Source organism: Sitophilus oryzae, unplaced genomic scaffold (assembly GCF_002938485.1).
Source record: "Sitophilus oryzae breed Bouriz unplaced genomic scaffold, Soryzae_2.0 scaffold_1532_pilon_pilon, whole genome shotgun sequence".
NCBI classification, from domain to species: Eukaryota; Metazoa; Arthropoda; class Insecta; order Coleoptera; family Curculionidae; genus Sitophilus; species Sitophilus oryzae.
In genome coordinates this window covers 662,375-683,747 of record NW_022146206.1, presented here as the reverse complement: position 1 = coordinate 683,747, position 21,373 = coordinate 662,375, and the positions used below count along the sequence as shown (strand labels likewise).

Below are 21,373 nucleotides of genomic sequence, written 5' to 3'. Positions count from 1 at the left end.
ATTCTGTTTTTAGTATTTGTTCTTATAGCGGCAACATAGATACATTATCTGTAAAAATTTCAACTGTCTAGCTATAACGGTTCATAAAATAGACCTTTATGACAGACGGACGGACGGACAGCTTGACAAGTCTTAGAAATAGGGTTCCTGTTTTTACCCTTTGGGTACGGAACCCTAAAAATAAAATGCCCATTTGCTTTATAAATAAGATTTATTGTGATAATCTAATTGAGAATAATAATTATAAAAAAAAAATAATTAATAAACATTAGTATTAAAATTAATAGAAATAAAACTAAAAATTAGTTAATAAACATGGATTTCAGATTTAAGAATTGATTTCTGAAAAAAATGCGTACGTAAAAATGCTATTTTGCACAAAATCTTAGAATTTGAATTTTCTCTGGAAAACATCTATTTTATCATGACGAGAAGCACTTGTATATGATACATGTATGTACCACACAACAGTGTTTGTTTTTGGTAAGCAAATACGGTCGCCATAGTTGTCACAAACGTAGTATATTTACTCTACGCCGAGAGCTGCCATTCCGCTACAGGTGAATTCGCTCAAATTCCCTTTCATGCTTTAATTCGAATGAGGGATTTGTGGATAAATATTTAGCCTGTATAGGTTAATCGAGAGGTTGTTTTTTATCCTAACCTTAAAACACCCTGTGCAATAATTTCGTGTGTAAATATTCCTAAAATATAATTTAACGGTCAAAACCATAACTCCTGAGCATTTTATTTTTTGATTCATGTTAATACTTGGTTGTCATATTTATCATTACATTTTAATGTAATGACGAGATGGCTTTGGTTAATTTTTAAGAGCAAAATGAACAAATTACGATCAATTTGCAATTTTTACAATTTATCATTACTTTTTAATGGTTTAAGGTTTTGGTGACCATTGTTGTAACGTCACATTACGTGCATTGGATACTCTATACTAAATTAAAAAAAAACGTTAAAGGCTAACGATATATAATCCAGGTTTTAATTAACATTCATAACGGTAACAGAACTAACGATATTAAAGAAACATCTGTAATACTCAAGTATACAAACAGAAAAAAATGTAAAAAAATACCCTAATACTTTGTATTGCCTCCCTTGGTTGCTACAACTGCCTGTAAACACCCGTTCAAACTGTCATTGAGGCTGCATATATCATATTACGTCATGCTTTCCCATTCTTCTTTAAGAACCAAGCTAAGTTCATTTAATGAAGCTGGTACCGCTTCGCGGCCTCTAAAGGTACGCGCACATTGACCGCCGCACGCGCCGCACGAATCGCACTTTTTTTTCTTGGCGCGCACACTGAGCCGTACCCAACGCGGCGCACGCGCCGCATTATTTGCTATATTGTTTTTTTTGCCCCTACTACAGCCGTATTTGCCAATCGAATTTCTCATCACTCGCTTCCGGAGTCCTGTCTGCGGTGATAAGCGCGTTTTTTTAATATTTCTCGACAATAAATGACAACGAACAAGAAATAATTATCAGCTCCTTGCTAATAGAAGAAGAAGAAATCACGAGAAAGAATCGAAAATTATACGTTCACAATATTGGCAAAAATCCTCATTATTTCCATATTTAATTGAGGAGGAATTAAATATTTTTCGATATTTCAATATGAGCCATGAAAAATATGCGAACTTCCTTAGCATATTGAATTTCTAATCTCCTCTTCGGTTACCTACGCTACGTAGAGTGGAAGGAATTGCGTGTGACGTCAGCAGCACTAGCCGCATTTACCGAAAATCATTCTGGCCCAACAATGCTGGCCGCATTTTCGTCGATGCGATTCGTGCGGCTCTGGCTAGTGTGCGCACCTTCATTGAAAGTAACGCCAACAATATTTTTCTTCGGTCGATGCGGCGCGTGCGGCTCTGGTCAGTGTGCACGTACCTTAAACCGCCTGCCAAGCATTTCCCAAACGTCGATTTCGATGGGCAGTTCATAAAAGTATATAGTTCACAATAATCATCAAAGCCGCCTTGTCATATTGAAAAATAACTTCAGAAAGAAATAATAATTGAAAAAATTGCAAATTGTTGGTGGCAAGTCCATTTCGCTCTTAAGAATTAATCAAGGCATGTATTGACATGATCCAAAAAACAAAATGCTCAGGAAACATGGTTCTGATAGTAAAATTGTATTTTAGGAAAATTTACACACGAAATTATTGCACAGGGAGTTTTAAAGTTAAGGTAAAACAACAACCCCTCGTTTAATCCTGCATAATATACCAAATACTAAAGTTTATAAAAAACTGAGTTTACGAGTTGATATAATTATATACAGCTTGCTAAAAAAATTCTGAAAATAGATTCTGCGTTGTTTTTTTTTGCATCTGAGTATATTTTAATGCTGCATTGTTTCTAATGTAACATTTTTTACCATTTTTTTTTCTGTAAATAAGTATTAAGGAATAAAAATAATAATTTTACAATTTCGAAACTCGACTCCAGACGCTAGCTTCCGAGCTTTGAGGAAAAAATATATTACTGCCTCGATTTAACTCGAGCAAATACTTCCATTTTGTCGTCTAAAACCTTTTAGGAGCTTCAAAGCGACGACCGTCATATGAAAATGACAAATAAATACATCGCAAGTTTAAAAAGTTTTTCAATTTCCCGAAACTTCGCAAACGAGCCCGAAACTCATTCGAAAAAAGCAAATATTTATTTCATGTAAATTGTAAACGAGAGAATTAAAATAGCTTTTCAATTTTTTGGGATTTTTTTTATCCTGCATTAAACGTTTACCAGAGATTTTATTTGTCGAAATATTGGCTCCACTGTTGGATTTACAGCAAAGTCGTAAATAGATTTTTTTAAAGCTCTGCGATGCTAAATATATATAGCCATATTTAAACAATTTTGGACAAGCCGGTTTATACTAATTTAAGAAACACTATCATCTATATCATATCATTAATAAAACGCATCTATTTTTAAATTAAAACTAAAGAGGTAACAAGGCAAATGTCAACATACCTTAAGTTGTCAACCTGTTAGGCTCTTCTCTTCTTCTTCTTCTTCTTCCTCGTCAGTTAGGACTAAGTTCTGTGTTTTCATTAAGGGTTTCCTAGGAACAGTTGAGATGATAAAGACCAGCTTTCATACCTCTTATAGCTGATCGTCTTGTTAGGTCAGTTTCCTTAGCAATTTTCTCTGTCCATTTGACATTCTGTCCACATAGTCTATTCATTTTCTTCTCCTGTTTCTTGCTCATCTTACTACATCCTGTATTTCACATGTTTCTTTTATTTCTTTACTCCTTTTTCCGATACAAGGTATATCCTATGGTACGTTTCTTTTATTCTTAGAAGCCGTTTTGTTTATAAAATTTCTTAGAAGCCGTTTTGTCTTATAAATTCTTACTTTGCTTCTGACGCTCATATATTTATTTCGCCAAATTTTATCCATTAAATATCCTGATATTAATGATGCGTTCCTTGTTTAGGCTTTTACTTCCTCTTTGAGATTCTTAGTGCATGTTATGTGTTTGCCCCTAAATATTTAAATGACATCACTTGTTCTACACTCTGATCCTAAATCGCGAGTTTGCATCTTCTAGACTCTCTAGATACTGTAAGATTTAATTTTTTTTTGCGGATATTTGCATATTAAACAGTTTTGGCGTTTTTTGGAACTTATATAGAAGATTTTGTAAGTTATTTTCGTCTTTAGATATGGTTACAGCATCGTCATCATAGCATATTATTTTTATTTCTTTATCTCCCAGTCGATATCCTCTCTCAGCTTGCTTTATTTCATTTGCGATTACTTCCATTATGATGATGATGAACAGGATTGGGCTTAAAACTTTATTGCGCTATAGGTAGTAGGTACTGTTCGGATCCTCTGTTCGGATCGGGTAAAGCGGATGTGCGGCCCAAGAAAATATATATTATATTTCAGAAATCTGCCTAAGCCTTAGCCCGATCTTGTCGTGTTAAGCCACACCCAAAATTCCGAACACACGTGCTTTGATTAAGGCTTGACTAAGGTTTACAGAGCTTCAGCATTTGCCATAAAATAGCGAGCAATTTGTTACAAAACCATATAAATTATATATCACTGTAATCACAAAACTTCAATCTACTTCTGTATTGCAACAGAATTTTAAAGTATGCCTTTATTTTCGAGAAAATTTAGTCCAAACATAAGGTATATTTTGTTGATGTTTGACCATCAAAATCTTAAAAATAAAAAAGTTATCTAAAAATGTGCTACTATACGGATATAGTGTAATCATTTATCTTTAATTTCCTTCTTCATTTGTGTAAAAATACCTAGACAGTTTTACATAAAACGTTAAATGCCGAACGCTTATTTTGCTACTTTTTCGGACTAGTGAAATGGATTCTGAAGCTATCTCCTTGTCTTTCCAGTTGTCACAGGTATTTTCTTATGTCTGCTTAGTTTAATGACCGCTCTTACATTCGTGTAGTTCTCGGTATTCAGCTCTTCGATTACTTTTATTATATTCGAGTGAATTCTCCTTTTTTTGTAGTAGGACTTTTGCCTAATTCGAACAATTTACCATATTTGACTGGTTTTGTATTGTTATTAGTTCGGTTTTAGTTTAAAAAACTTAAAAAATTTATTTAAAAAGTTGAAATTGGCTTATCCAAAATTGTTCTCCTACAAATTTGGCATGCATATTTAGAATACGCATATCTTTAAAAAATATATTTTCGACTTCGGTATAAAATCAACAGACGAACAAATATTTGGATAGTTTAAAAATTGCAGGGGATTTCCAGTTTACGACATGTAACGACAATGTAACACTCGGTATATAGTGAAGTACTTAAAAATGTAAAAGGAGCTGTTATGATGGCGACCTAGATGTCGAAGCTATTCATTTAGGTTAATAATCATAATAATCAAACTACCAAAATTATAAGATAATAATAAAACTAATTTTTATACTCTATCCTAGTGATGTGTCACAACGAATCAGGAACCTGTTACTGAAGAACGACGATCATAATGACGACAAAATTATAAATTATTTATAATTTGCAAATAAATTATTTATAATCGCTCTTGAAATTAGCTCGAACCGTAGTAACCGCATGGCGACGTGTAGTAGCTCCAGCCGTCGCGATTTCGTCGGTCGCCAACAGTAGTAACTGGCACTGGTATGTACGTAGCGTCGCACGTGTTCGCTCCAGCCGTCGCGCTCCTAGAGCCCGCCTGTCGTGAACAAAAGTAACTGATAACTGCTGTAACTGATTATCGAGGCTCGACCTCGGCGGCGACGTACCCCGCTCTAGCCGTGTCGCGCTCCTAGAGCCGTAGTTCGGTCTATCGCCAACAGAAGTAACAGCTGGTAGAATTGTAAGAACCTGACAACACTGGTTGGGAGCAGGTAGGTAGGTACTAATGCAAGAAATACTGCATAAGCGAGGACTTATGCATTATTTCTGGCATTAGTACCGCGACTCTTTGGAATTCGGAACCTGGGTTACAAAATCGCGGTATTTTTCTGGAACGAATTCATAGTTGTCGATTCTCGAAAGAAATCAGTACATTTAATTATTTCGTAGATTTTTCATTTTATTGATTTTATGGAAAGCACTGTTCATTAAAATGTTGTATCCTATGTTATAGAGCTTGTTTCTCTCTACAATTTCCTGTTTCACAATGTACCGTTTGTGTCCGGAAAGAGTTCATAGATTCATAGTTGTCGATTTTCGAAAGAAATCAGTACATTTATATTATTTCGTATATTTTTCATTTTATTGATTTTATGGAAATCACTGTTCATTAAAATGTTGTAACGCGACTCATGTGGAACGGGTATTCCCATCCTACTCAATTATTATAACGTCAAAAAGTTCCAAATGAAAAGAAAGAAGACAATACAGACACCCTTATTCGTGAAAAGTTTAATACAAAACTTAGCTTTAACAAAACTCAGCTTATTATATATTACTTTAAAACTTTACTGCATAGAAAGAGGAAAAAAGCATGTCAATGTTCCTTGGCAAGATATCTTTGAAAACTTTATTACAAGTGCGAATAACTTGTATAAGTTTTGAGTCATTGAAAAATGACAAATAAGGACATCGCATCTGGAAAACTTCAAGCAACGATCCAAACAGTATTGGAATTCGGCCAGCCGCTTGCATCTCAAAACACAAGAATATTTCTTTTCCTAATGTCTCTTAAATATAGGTTAAGAAAAATATTTTTATATTGTACCGGGTGTCCCACTAAGAATAGCGCTCGGCTGTATCTCGGAAAGTATTAGCCGTAGGGCTTACGGAAAAAAATATTTATAACTAAAGGGGCTATGAGAAATTGCTGGAAATTATTTTCAAGTTTGTAAAACGGCCGCTAGGTGGCACAACTGCTATGGAAAATAAGAAAATAGATTTTGTACAGAATTTGGCCCAGATAATGGGTACTATAAATAATAGCTTCATAATCTTCAGTAAATTTTGGATTCTTTTTGTTAAAACCATTTTCCCCTATCTGCTAAAATAAAGTGGTGGGGGAAGGTTAGATCTATCTTTATTTAAATGTTAATAACTCCGGACTGGATGATCAGAATCCAACAAACGAGGGCTCGTTTAAACGAGCGTTTCTTACTCTACATTATACCATCAAAATAATAATAATAAGGTTTTGAACGTAGACGTTAGAGGGCACTTTCTTACAATTTAACAAACATAGCGCGTTTTTTCAAAAAAATTAAATACGATAGTATGTGTTATTTTAGCTGAGAGCAAAGAGTAGTAAAAGCTTAAAAAGTCAGCGAAATCGCATCTTGATATCTTCTTTCAAACCGAAGATATTAGCAAAATTATAATAAATACCAAAAAATAAACCCTTAATTACCTTATTTTTACAATACAGTATCAGTAACCCTCTTGATTAGGCCCATTCTAACAAAAAAAATAAGATAGAAACAGTTAGTTTGTTGTAAAATCGACGAAATACCAGAATACCATAATACCAGATGTATTAATATCTAATAATTAAGATATTAATGAACAAAAAACGATGATTCAAATTGTTATTAGATGTCAAATTGTTATTAGATCAACATTTTGATAGTCTTAGCAGCGTTTTTTTTATCTTTTAAATGCTTTTTCAAAATGCCTTTATTATTTGAAGTAGTTGAAGTTGTTGGTATGTTGAAAAAGCAATCAAAAGATAAAAAACGCTGCTAAGACTATCAAAATGTTGATCTAATAACAATCTGACGTTTATACTATTACGTCAAAAGCAACTTTTTTTCAAAGCCTTTCTTGTTCACTATTATTAATATCTTAATTATTAGATATTAATACATCTGATATTATGATATTCTGGTATATCGTCGATTTTAAAATAAACTAACTGTTTCTATCTTATTTTTAGGTTAGAATGGGCATAATCAAGAGGGCTACTGATACCGTGTTGTAAAAAAAAGGTAATTAAGGGCTTATTTTTTGGTTATTATTATATTTTTGCTAAGATCTTCGGTTTGAAAGAAGATATCAAGATGCGGTTTTCGCTAACTTTATAAGCTTTTACTACTCTTTACTATCAGATAAAATTACATGTACTATTGCATTTAATTTTTAAAAAAAACGCGCAATGTTTGTTAAATTGTAAGACAACGCCCCCTAGCGTCTACGTTCAGAAGCTTATTATTATTGTTTATATGGTACAATATAGAGTATGAAACGCTCTTTTAAACGAGCCCTCGCTTGTTGGATTCCGATCATCCAGTCCAGAGTTATTAATATTCAAATAAAAACAGATCTAATCTTCCCCCACCACTTTATTTTGGTAGATAGGGGAAAATGGCTCTAACAAGAAATATTCAAAATTTACTGAAGATTATGAAGCAGTTACTTATAGTACACCTTATCTAGGCAAAATTGTGTAAAAACTCAATTTCCTTATTTTCTGTTGCAGTTGCACCCCTTAGTGGTCGTTCTACAAACTTGAAAATAATTTCCAGCAATTTCCCATAGCCTCTTTAGTCATAAATATTTTTTTCCGCAGCCGCTACGGCTAATTTTTTCCGAGATACAGCCGAGAGCTATTCTTAGTGGGACACCTTGTACAGGGTGGTCCGAACTGTATTTCGGAAACTTCGGCACCATATTCTGCAGATAAAAATAAGTAAAAAAGTTTGTATAAATGTTTGTCCTAAAATGCTTAGTTTCGGAGATACAGGGTGTAGAAGTTTCATTTCTATTTTGATTTTTTTCCAAATAATTTCTAAAGTAACGTCAATATTTGGATGAAAATTGGTGTCCGGAAGTTTTTTGATAACATTGATAATTTGAAATTTGATTTTGATATCAATATGACTCCTATTTATAGAGGGCGCCACATACATGTGTTTTAACTGTTTTGAAGAGTAATAACTTTTCGTCCGTACCTGTATAAAACTATTGAGTAAAAAAATATCCATTTTCGTGACTTTTTACCTAAAAATGTCGCTTGGTAAAAATCGCTACGAGCAACCATTCTCAAAATATTTAGAATGAAAATAGTCAATACATGTCATTATTTTCACCTAAAATAAACACGTTGAGTAGATTTTTTTTGACTGAAATAATAAATTTAAATTTTTATTTTCTTTAATTAAGTTTAAATTTTTCTGCGAAAAAATGATGATAAAACAGTTTCTGTTCGACTTTTGTAGCAAAAACATTTCAAATTTATGATTTTAGTCTAATAACTATTTAGTCAACATGTTTAATTTATGTCAATGTTGATAGGTACAGTTTGACAAATATAGGAAGAGACTTGGGGATAGCACCGGTCGCGTACACGATAGAGAGAGAACGCATTCGGCGAAAGAGAGATGCAATTACGCTACGACAAATCTGATTAACTCACTCCACTGCGCATCGAGGGGCGTCTCTTATTTTATATTTCTCACGTCTCTAGCTATACTTGTTAAGTTGTATTGGTAATTTCCATTCCAAATATCTCGAGAACCATTACTCGTAGCGATTTTTACCAAGAGACATTTTTTTCGTAAAAAGTCACGGAAATGCATATTTTTTTCACTCTGTAGTTTTATAGAGGTACGGACGAAAAGTTATTACACTTTGATGCAGTTAAAGATATGTAGGTGGCGCCCCCTACAAACAGGAGTCACATTGATATCAAAATCAAATTTCTTATGCCAAAAAACTCCCAGACACCAATTTTCAACCAAATATTTACGTTACTTCAGAAATTAATTGGAAAAAAACGAAATAAAAATGAAACTTCTACACCCTGTATCTCCGAAACTAAGCATTTTAGGACATACATTTATACGAACTTTTTTCATTTTTTTTATCTGCATAATATGCTGCCGAAGTTTCCGGAATACAGTTCGGACCACCAATAAGAAACAAAACAGCAATATTCATGGCAAAATAAAACACTATATTTCCAAAGATTCGGAGCAAAGATTCAGGGTGATGGTTTTGAATTTATTTGTAGTTTAAAAATACGATATAAAAGTTTTGTAATTAATATAAAAATGTAATTTTTTTGAATCTCTTCATGAATTAGCGAAAGACACATATTAACAATTTTTTAAAGCATTGTGGCGATACACAATCATTTTTTAGATTTTGAGTTAAGTATGTAAAAAAGGACTTTTTTAATACGCGAGAGATTGGCAACCCTATAGGTTAGGTTAGGTTGCTGGGGTTTGAGATCATGTTTGATTCCTTTTACTGAGGCCTTGGACCCATTGACATGCCCCTGTATTATTGTACACAACCTTGCTCTCATTCTTTCTTTGCGTTTAAGCACTTCCAGCTCTTTGCAAACTTCCCGATGTCGTTGATGTTGGCTTCCGCTGCTTCCTCTAGTCCCTCCAAAAAACCCTGCCCTAAAGTTTTAAAGCGTCGGTATTCCAGTATCGGACAGTGGCACAGCAGGTGCTCTATGGTTTCTTCTTTCTCTCCGTATTCTCTGCAGTCTGTAGTCGTCGTTAGAAATCTTCCCTCTCACGAGGTTTACCCTCGTCAGGCAGTTTCCAGTGATGACACCTACAATTATACGTACTAGATTCTTTCTGTGTTCTACTAGTTGTTTTGTCTTTTTGCTATCTACTACTGGCCACAGTCTTCGAGCTGTAGCGCAGTCTTCACGGTGTTGCCACACCACTTTTTTTCATGAATCTATAAAGTTATAATAAAATATAATAATATTTTTTTAGGGTTTTTGATAAGAACAATGATGGCCTCATATCGAATATTGAGCTCCGTCACGTGATGACAAGTTTAGGAGAGAGACTGTCTGAAGAAGAGGTTGATGATATGATTAAAGAAGCTGATATGGATGGAGATGGTCAAGTGAATTATGAAGGTAAACTTCAATATACTATTTAAAATATTACGTAGTTTTAAAAAAATCTTAAACATTGGTAGGAATTTTAAAAACATCCAACTCTGCACAGAAGTCTGCATTAGTTGTTATTATAAAATATACAGGGTGAGTTTTAAATAAGTGCATATATTTTAAGGTTGAAATTTTATGAGATTTTTTCTCGGAAAACAGTTAAAAATTTTGTATTTTTCAGTTAAAAAACATAACATCTTGATAATATGGCAACATTGGTATAGACTAAATTTAGAGAAGCGAAAATCCAGTGGTTCTGAGAATTTAAGATTTTTTTAATTTTCAAAATAAAATACCTCAGCTATTTTCGACTTATTTGAAAAACTCAAAAGAGAAAATATGTTTCTTTCATCAAGATCTACCAGCTTTGAAAATATTGACCCTTATTTAAGACTCACCCTGTATTATAGTGAAAAATCTAAAGAGTTGTGTGAGTGTCTCTTATCTTTTTTAATGACTTCAGTAATAAAATTTCAGTAGATTTTATGAAAAAGTATTAAAAACTGAATATATCACAGAAAACTTTCTTTTTGTTAACAGTTTTATTGTTTTTGTACTGAATTAATGTTTAATTTTTATTTTTTAACAGAATTTGTGGGAATTTTGACTTCCAAGAACTAGTTAGATAGACTGGAACTATGGTCCAATTAATTGAAAAACTTCGACTGCTTATAATGAATCCACGGCTCTATACTCTATTTAAGAATCTTCCAAGCTTTAAATTTTTAATAGAAATTATTCCATTATCTTCTTCCTACCTTCTTTATACTTAGTCTTCCCTTATACGTCACAAAAATAAAATATGTACAATGAAAACTATATTAGTTTACATTTCACATAAATGATTAAATGAGAACAACCCAAAATGAGATACTTTTCTCGCAAAAAAAATATCCCAAAATATTTTTAAATTAATAGAAATAAAAAAAATTATAATTTTTATAATAGTCTCAATCACAGATCATTCATTGACTATCTGGTCATCTTTTTAACCACAGCCTATTAATTAGATAGCTAGTCGACTTAGGATCATTTGTAGGAAACTCTGCGTACCTACCTAAATGTTCTCTTATCTTATGTTACCTAACAAATCGGATTCTTCTGAGTTCCATTGAACCTCCATTTATAAATATTATTGAGACTCTGGTGCTCTCAAAAAGCCTGTTCCATAAATCGGTATTATTGTCACAGTACTGGTATTATAGTACCGTTGTTATAGTCAGAACCGGTGTTGATCTCGGCACTATCTCTATGTCGATTTTGAATATCGATCGACATCTATTTACTCTAAAACCGGTCTCGTAGACAAAACCGGTATCGAGATCAACACCGGTGTCAGACACACCGGTTTTAAACCGGTAGTTTGGTATACAAAACACCGGTGTCGGTGTTGACACATGTTCACCGACTGATAAGTCGGTTCACCTGAAACCGCTTTTCAAATATCAACAAAGAACAGGTCTAGTCTGGCTAGTGATGGGCGGTGGGTAAATATCCAATGGGCATAATAAATAAATTTGGGTTTATAAGCGGTATATACCCAGAAGATGTAGGGTAAATATCCATTGACAGTAAATTTTGTCGGAGTATAAGTATAAGTAAAATTCGTTAACCTAAATTGAACTGTCTGCTTTGTGCTGTATTTTCGAAATTAAGGCAATTGTGCTATTGTGCAGTCTTTATGGGGTAAGATAAATAAAGTAACAACATATTGTTGTTAAAATTTGTTATAATACGTGAAATTAGCCAAATAAGCATGCTCGGGTATATACCGGGTATATAGTATTTACCCAAATTCATTGTACCCTGTATTTATCCATTGAGTATATACAGGATGTGAAACATCGGGTATTTATCCAAATTTCAATATACCGGGTGTTTGCCCATCTTTGATTCTGACTGCGAGAGACATGTGAACGAGAACAGGTGCGGCAGGTGAAGCGCGGGTACTCAAAAACTAGCAAAGATGATCAGCTGATCGTGAATTAATCTGTGGTCTTACCTACCAAGTAAAACTAAAAATGTTATCATGTTTTATATCTTGGTTTGATTGTTCAAAAATAAATCAAGGTTGTATTTAAGCCTATGCTGATTTCAATACACTTGTAAAAAGTCTAAAGCTAAGAACACTATAGATCTTTTAGAATAGTTCATGTCTATTATACTAAAAACAGCACTGCTTTCACTCTATATATAATTAAAATAAATATTTATAACGTATGTTTAATGATATCAATGTAATGTAGCAAATAAAAAAATAAAAAAGTTGCTGTTGACAAACAGGGTTTATATTAAATATTATTAATCTTTAAATAATTGTTTGTATAGTTTATGAAGCAGATATATTAGATAACTGAATATGTTTACCACAGAGATATTAAAGTTTATCTCCAGCAATGGAGGAGTTACTATATGTATATTATATATACGTATATAACAATAACTACTCAATAGGAAGTCATTATAAATGAATCCAGTTAATATTATGGCTTAACTATAATATATTTTATGTTTACGTTTATTTGATATTATTATTAATTATATAGGATCTTAAATTTTAGTTCTATTATAATTTTTGGGGTTAAATTAAACCTATTATAAATCCAAAAATTTAAGCTAAATTACAATTCCGGGAAAATCAATATTTCATTAAATGTGATGTGAAAATAATTTAATTAAAGATCTTTCTTACCTTCTTATGTCAAGATTTAACTCAATTTGAAAAGGAATTTCATTCATGCTTGAGGATAAAGCCGGGATCCCATTAGCTAACACCCCACGCGATGCCAAGCTATCCCACGTGAGCCCACGTGTTGCGACGTGGGATTGGGCGTACACATTTTGTAACACGTGTTAACACGCCTGAAATTTTTATTAGAGTCAGAAAAGTTATCAGTAAGGATACGAAAATACTGTAAGTATCGATACCCATACCGACGACGCCGAAGGCGGAGTGTCCCATCCCTTCGAAAAAAATAAAATCACTTTTAGCACACATAATATCATACACTGTTTTTTCTACAAACAAGTTTATTCTCGTATATATCAAGGTATTATTACTTTTTACGTTAATGACACAAAACATCCCCCTTTAGAACTTTTTCTTTAATGGCCACAAGCGGGAGTAAAAGACCAACCGCCCGAACAAACACCAGAGGCGCCACCGGTCATCAAATGGTGTAAAAATTGCGAAAATTTAATTATCGAATTTTGACACAAGGGGTCGCGCTTAACTTTTTCAATTTTAATTCAATATTCATTGTTTTCAAACTATATTATTAGACTTTGTTGTATTTTGTGAATGTATAAATGTTTTATTAGCATAAAGTTGCAATATAATAATTTAAATTATATTACATACATATTTAAAATTCAAATATTATGACATATATGTCAGTTGCCGTCTAAAATGTCATCTTGATAACAAAAAGTTAGTTATTGTCAGAAACAGTTAAAATCAAAGTTAAAATCGTTAAAATCATGTTAAAATATTAAAATTTACAAGTTATAATTAGATATTTTATATTATTTCAAAAACAAAAACATAATGGTCCCGCGTAATGTTGATATTGTCTAAAACAAAAAGTGCCATTTTATTTTTCAGTTTTCGTTGTCAGCCGCGGAAGTTTCAGTGATTTTAGTGTTGTCGGATATTTTTATTTGTGAAATAGAAATATTATGTTTGGATTGCAAAAAAAGTGGAAGTTTTATTGCAATGTAAGTAAGCGTTTGTCCATTTTATATTTTACTTTTTTCATACCTACGACAAATATACATATATTGAAATTTTATAATTCGTTTTATTTAAAAAATGTTAGAAAACAAGCTTGTAATCCTGTAATTGACATAATTGTTATGTAATATATTCTATTTAAATGTAATATATTACTTTACAATTAAAAAAATGTAAATTTAAAAAATATATTAAAAATATATACAGGCATTAAATGAAATTTTTTGAGTGCGAACAAACACGAGAGGCGCTTTATTATTTACTTTCATTTCTTAACATGATAGACGAAGTTCTAAAGGGGGATGTTTTGTGGTTAATGAATAATTCATAATATGTCATTCTGAAATCAAATTAATTATGAAGTTTATGGTTGCTAGGGTAATTGAAAGATTCCAAACATTCGATCATTTGTTGTCAACTAATATCAAATTTGTGCCTCAACTCTTGTAAAATGATGGAAAGTGAGATAACGAATATATAATAACTCTATAAATGAAGTTGGCCATGGAATAACTTATTCCAATTGTAATTTCACTAATTGTACATTTAATTTGAGTAAATCATTATTTTACGCTGACTTGATTTTTCTTTTTTTTTCAATTATCGCTTGAGTGTTAAAAGTAAATCACGTGACTTACTTTTAGCACCAGTGCTAAAAGTAAATTACTTTTACCATCAGTGACATAATGTCACATTTCAAGCACTGACAGCATGCGTTAAAAATTACATTTTTACTGACGTTTGTAGAAAAAAAACATTTTTGTTTTCTATTGCATTCGAAAATAACCGTTAGGAAAGTCATCACGATATTTGATTCAAGCAGTTCTTTCAATGACGAAGAATTTTCAACACGCCGTAACACATGTCGGTGAGATCTAGGACAGACGAATCGTCCATCACACGTGTGGTATGGCGTGTGGTGGCGTGACGGGGGTGGCGTGTTGCCTAGTGTATACGCAATACATGTAACTAAATGGAAAAGCATACGCACAGATCTTCATGACGTGGGGTAGCGTGGCGTGGCGTGTTGGCTTGTGGGGTCCCGGCATAATTCATATCACGTTTTAATATTTTTTAATGTGGGAGTATAGCAATTTTTTTGCTTGCGATAAAAATTGATAGCTGAATCTATATAATAACGAAATGAGCATCAAATACAGTAGATAATATTTAGATTTTGCTATATTTATAAACAACAACAATTAGTAAATACAATATACAGAGAGTTCACTATTGAATTGGTCAAATTTCCTGATTCTAATAAAGACCAGATAAAACACTTTTCATAAAAACAATTTTTCTGTCAACTTTTATTTCCGTTAAATTAAAGAGACACACAGCTTTTATAAAAAGCGTTTAAGCATTTAGATATGTCTCTATTAATAAAATAATATCAATTTAGGCAATACTTTCATTAATGTACACAAATGTTTTATTTAAGAATTACTATTAATAAATCTTGATATAGGGAAATTAAAATAACTTCCGTTGCACATCATAATACGACCACCAGCAAACTCCATAAGACGACGCACGGTGTCATTGATGACGTGCAACGGAAATTGTTCCAATTTCCCTATAGGTGTCCAGTTTGTAGTTGTATTTCATAAAGTTTTTAATTAATATTATAGCTAAAAATCTTGAATTAACTTAAAGAGTTTAAATTAACTACAAGTATTTATAATATTCATTATACTTTTAAGTAAATACTTCCCTGGGTTACAAGTTTTACAAAGTCGGTTAAAAAAATAATTACTTCTAATTTCAAAAAAAGCACTAGTAATATCATTAACATTTGAACAGAATATTGAACAAAAGTTGTTACATTAATATAGATATTTTATAATTTTATCCCTATACAGGGTAAGTCTTAAATAAGTCCAAATATTTTTAGGGATAGTATATTTGGACCCCAGAAACATGATTATTAGGTTTTTTTCGCGAAAGAAAAATTTTGAAAATGTTTTTGGTGTTTAGTTTAAAAACATAATTTTTGATAATATGGCAACATAGGTACTACATTAAATTTACAAGAAAGAAAACCCAGAAAAGATCCAGTGGTTCTCAACATTTAAGCAAAATTTTTTTTTTTTAATTTTCAAAATAAAATAACTCGGTTATTTTGGATTTATTTGAAAACCAATAAGGAGAAAATATGTTTTTTTTATTTAGATCTACCAGCCTTAAACGTATTTGCACTTTTTTCAGACTCACCCTGTAATATATGGTGATTTGCGATGATAGAATAGTATAATGTAATGGTAGGTTAGACATCGAATCTAGCTTTTATAGATACCTTGATTGATTTAAATTTCGATTGTTTCATATTTCATAAACACTCTTTCTTTATCGATATAATATCAGCGTTACAGTGTTTCCGCTTTATTTGATATCGATATTTAGCATTTCTGTTATTATTTTAAATGGAACACTCTGTATGCATATTCTTAAATTTTGGAAACAATTTTTATTTCCCATAATTTTTGTTTATGTTTCCTTATATGGTCTTATAGAGTTTTGCTTAAAAATCCTGATTTACAAAAATATCATATGACCTTATTTTCTTAATAAACGTCTAACCTATCGTAAACAGTAAATCACCCTGTATCTATTCGGATACTTTTTAGACTCAAACAGCGATACAATGTTGCTGCTGTATATCTCATTATATCTGCTTTTCTTGTTATAAACTAAACTATTTAAATTTAGGATAACAATGGATGGTGTTAACGAATTGTTAATATTAATGACGTAGAGAATATGTAGATTAAATGGAATACATGTTCGATGTAATAAGTGTATTGATAGAATGTCACGGAAATGACAAAATATGTTTGTAATTCTATAGAGTAATAAGACGCATCTCTAAATTATTAAAAATAAATGATAACGAAGTAGTTTTTTTAACTAAAATAACATTTTTTGCTATTTTGGTCTGGATCAAACCATATAAATTTGAGTTCTCGACAGTTCTCGACAATGTGGACAGTCTTACTCCTTTCATATATTCCGAGACTATACGGAGCGACCAACAATGATGGAAAGAGTTGGCTATTCTGTTATGATTATTTAACTTATAATGTAATAAGATACGGTAGCATGCAAGATACGCTTCTTCTAAGATCGTACTTTTAATCAAAAACTAATTTTTGCGTCTATTTATGAATAGGAGATAGGAGAATAAACTTTTAACAGGGTGCCTATCAAAAAGTTGCCGCAACTATGTTTAATTAATAGTAAATAATAACTGATACATTTTTTTTCATTTAACCCCTACTTGCAGCAAATTTTTCATTAAGGCACCCTTATAACGTCATGCACAGAATAAAAATAGCTTTAATTTGACATATAAATGATCAAATATAATTTCAATTGAAATTTAGTTATGATAAAAATATGATGAGCGTAATAATCTTGCAGCCGGATCTTAGGTCGTGGCCCAACATAGCTGGCTGGACGCATAGAGCGTAGCGTAGTGTACAGGGTGGGTCAAATTCGACGCTTTTAAATGGAAACCCCCTTTTCTATAGGAAATAGACAAAAACTGATATCGGTGTCTGGAGCTCAATTTTTGTCAAAAACATGATGGTGAAAACCGCATATCGATATCTGTTACCGTTTCGGAGTTACAGGGTGTTTTTCAAAAATATGCTTATATGAGACACCCTGTATATTTTTAATTTATTGAAAAGAATTTAAAATTACCTTTCCAAAAATATAACACACTTGATATTTTGCTCGATTCCTCTTCGAGATATAGAGTATATAAGAATTCGGCCCGCTTTAAATAAGTAGGCTTTGAACGGCACCGGCTGTAATGCAAAAAAAATCTAGCTGTGAACATCAGTTAAAACGAAAATAATATTTGCTATGAGAGATGCAGAATTTTATAACAATTTAAAATATATTTAACCAACATCAACACATTTAAACTATATCTAATAACAATAAAAATAAATAACAAACCAAGACATGAGATTTTGCTACAGGTGTTCGACATATCGACCGTCTTCTCTGTTATGGACAGACGGGGCTGTTGAACATTTCTCGCGGAATTCATTAACTCAGTGGGGGTGAAAGATACCCTCTCATAATTGCTAAGTATTTCTAATTCTTGATTATACGGAAGAATAAGGAACCTTTATTCTTCCGCATCCTTATTCTTCGGCAAATATATCCATAGGATTAGATCCATGGGCACTAAGTCAGGCGGCCCCGACGGCCAACGGCTGGGATCTTGGTTAGCTATTCAATTATTCTTGAAATTGGCTACAAAAATTTGCTGATACTTCAGCGTTCTGAGACGGTGCGTCGTCTTGCTGGAAAAATATGTTTTCGAGTTCCATTAGGCATATCATCAATAAGGGGTCCAAAGCCTACTACTTAAAAGTGGCGAACTTTTAAATACTCTGTATTTCGAAGGGGATTACAACAAAATATCAAGTGTGCTATATTTTTGGAAAGGTAATTTTAAATTCTTTTCAGTTAATTAAAAATATAGCGGGTGTCCCAAATAAAAAATCAATTTTTCTGTTGATAACTCTTAAATAATTAATTTTAAAAAAATTATACTTAAACCATTAAATTCTACCTAAAAAGGTGCTTTGGAAATGTTTTCATAGAAATAAAAAATTTTCCATAGCAAAAAAGTTACAGCGATTTGTTAAAAATGCATATTTTTGAAAAACACCCCGTAACTCCGAAACGGTAACAGATATTGATGTGCGGTTTTCACCATCATGTTTTTGATGAAAATTGAGCTCCAGATACCGATATTAGTTTTCGTCTATTTCCTATAGAAAAGGGTGTTTCCATTTAAAGCGTCGAATTTGACCCATCCTCTACAATAATAAAATACGCGTAAATCCACAATACGCTTCTACTGTATGTAAGGCCATTTCGATTTATTTTAATGCATTTAAACGCTTCGCGGTCCTGCCCGTTCTACGCTACGGTACGCTGTACGCTTCATGTGGGGCTACGCACTTACACTAAAACCACCTATCCATTTTTTTAAAGTTATTTTACAATAATTCTAATACAAAAAATTATACAAATTCTATGTTTTAAATTATTTTACATGATCAATGATTTGGACCGTACACTACTGTAAGGAAATACCATGGTTAATAAAATATTAAAAAAAACTTCTACATGGGAATATTGTATTTGTTTTTTGTAAATCGATTTATTTGTTTTCATTCAGAAGAGTTGTGAAAAATAAATTAAAATTGTGGAAAATAAATATAACAGTAAAATAACAAACATGGCTGAATATAATTTATTTTGCATTTTAAATTACTTATATTTGTGTGTATCATTGATCCTACATAAACAACGCTCTTTTATCTGCCTATTATGACTTAAAATACTAAATACATCCATTCATAATTTTGCAAATGGCCTTAAAATAGTTTACTGTTAAATTTATTTTTATATTATTTTTATTGTTCTATTTATAAAGCTTTCACTAAATAATGTGTAATTTAATAATGTTTAAACTAAAAAAAAAATATAAAACATCTAAATATGAATATAAAAAACGTTATTATTACAAAAGCAAAGGAAATGACAATATTTATATTTTTAAAATTTTCAAACAAATTATTGCAAAAAGACGCTTAAATGAAAATCACAGTAAGCCTTGTCATAATTTTATTTTTCGTTTAGTAAATGTATCGTAATGTAATATCATAGAGTAATAAAAATTGACAAAACAAAATTATTTGAAATATATCATTGTTAGATATTTGTTACGTATATTTTTTACATAACATCTGTATTTAAACATTATTGCATTGTAAACTTGCAAAGTAACCGCCAGTTTTGTAATTCTTTAAATTCAATAGAATAATGCGTTAATAATTTATAAAATTTGCATTTTGTATAAAATATAGGTTGGTTAACGATTGTTGAAATAATTTATTCAATATCATAATAGTATAAGAAATATGTACTTAATATAATCGAAAAATAAATAATTAATTGTAACAGTGTTTTATTTAAATTAGGTTGTAATCAATTCAAATGTTATAACTCAATTACCTACCCTTTAATACATTGTGTCTTGGATACAAGTGTACAGGTTTTGCATATTATTTTGTCTCACATTTAACTGGCTGTAACTTTTTTAATTTTGAGATACAACATTTATTTAAAAATTGATTATAAGGTTTTTAGTCAAATTTTATTACGAATGTGTGTAATATATTTTTAAAATTAGAAAAATATTGCTATCCAATACAGTTCAGAAAGTCCCATTTAAAAAAAATATAATTGATACCAATAGCAACTGTGACGTTGGGCAGCTTATGATAATTTCAATAATACGCAGTACAACTTCACCTTCATCCTTCACTTTCTTTTTTTAAAGATTTTTTTATCTCAAAAAAAAATTATAATATACTCCCCGGCACAAAAAAACTTCCGCCACCCCCTTTGAATAAGAAGACTAAGGAAGGAGCATATCAAAAATCTTAGGTACACCGCGATGGGCCTCAAATATGGCCGACTTAAATTCCGGTTTATCAGTGTCGTTCTAATTTTATTTAAAAAATGTAAAACTATGTGTAGCAATAAATTTAAAATTAGACTCAAAAATTTGTTGTTTTATTTTACGTTGTGAATAAATGTTGCAAGTTATTAAAATTGTTATAAAAAATATATGAATCATAATAATAAAAGATAAGTTATAATAAGTATTTATTAACACAAACATCGGATACGCTACTGAAGCAGGTAAGTCAAATTAACGTATCGTAAATTTGTGGGGACATCTAATCTTAGGGACAAGTAATAAATAAAAGCTAAAATGCCAAGAAAAAACTGTTTAATAATGATATATTATTAGTTAATTTATTATGAATTTCATAAATGATCGGTTTCTACACGTATGTATATTATATAGTCACTTACTAAGCGAAAAGTTATTCCATTATTTCACCTCAATTTTTGCCGAGATCTACCGCACGTGACAACCAACTATTTTAGAATCTTTTTCGATAAATCGCATGATAGTGTCACTGTTAATTTAAGTTCTGCCACAATTTCCATCTAGATTTACTACCTTTATACAACTATCAGTAGCAAGAATAAATAAAAATAAAATAAATAGCTCCGTAAAGACTGACAAATCCACAAAATTTCAAATCAAATTCAAATGTGTCAAATGAATCGTCAAACAGAAGTGTCAAGGATCCCCACCCTAGAGAGCTTTTATGGTGGCTTTTCCGCCCACCATGCATGAATACATGGATAGCAT

The 21,373-nt window shown here is 31.5% G+C and overlaps 1 pseudogene; it reads left to right on the top strand.

Moving 5' to 3' along the window:
- Positions 1 to 13,460, top strand: part of LOC115878821 — a 189,509-nt pseudogene extending 176,049 nt beyond the window's left edge.
- Positions 13,461 to 21,373: the final 7,913 nt, after the last annotated feature.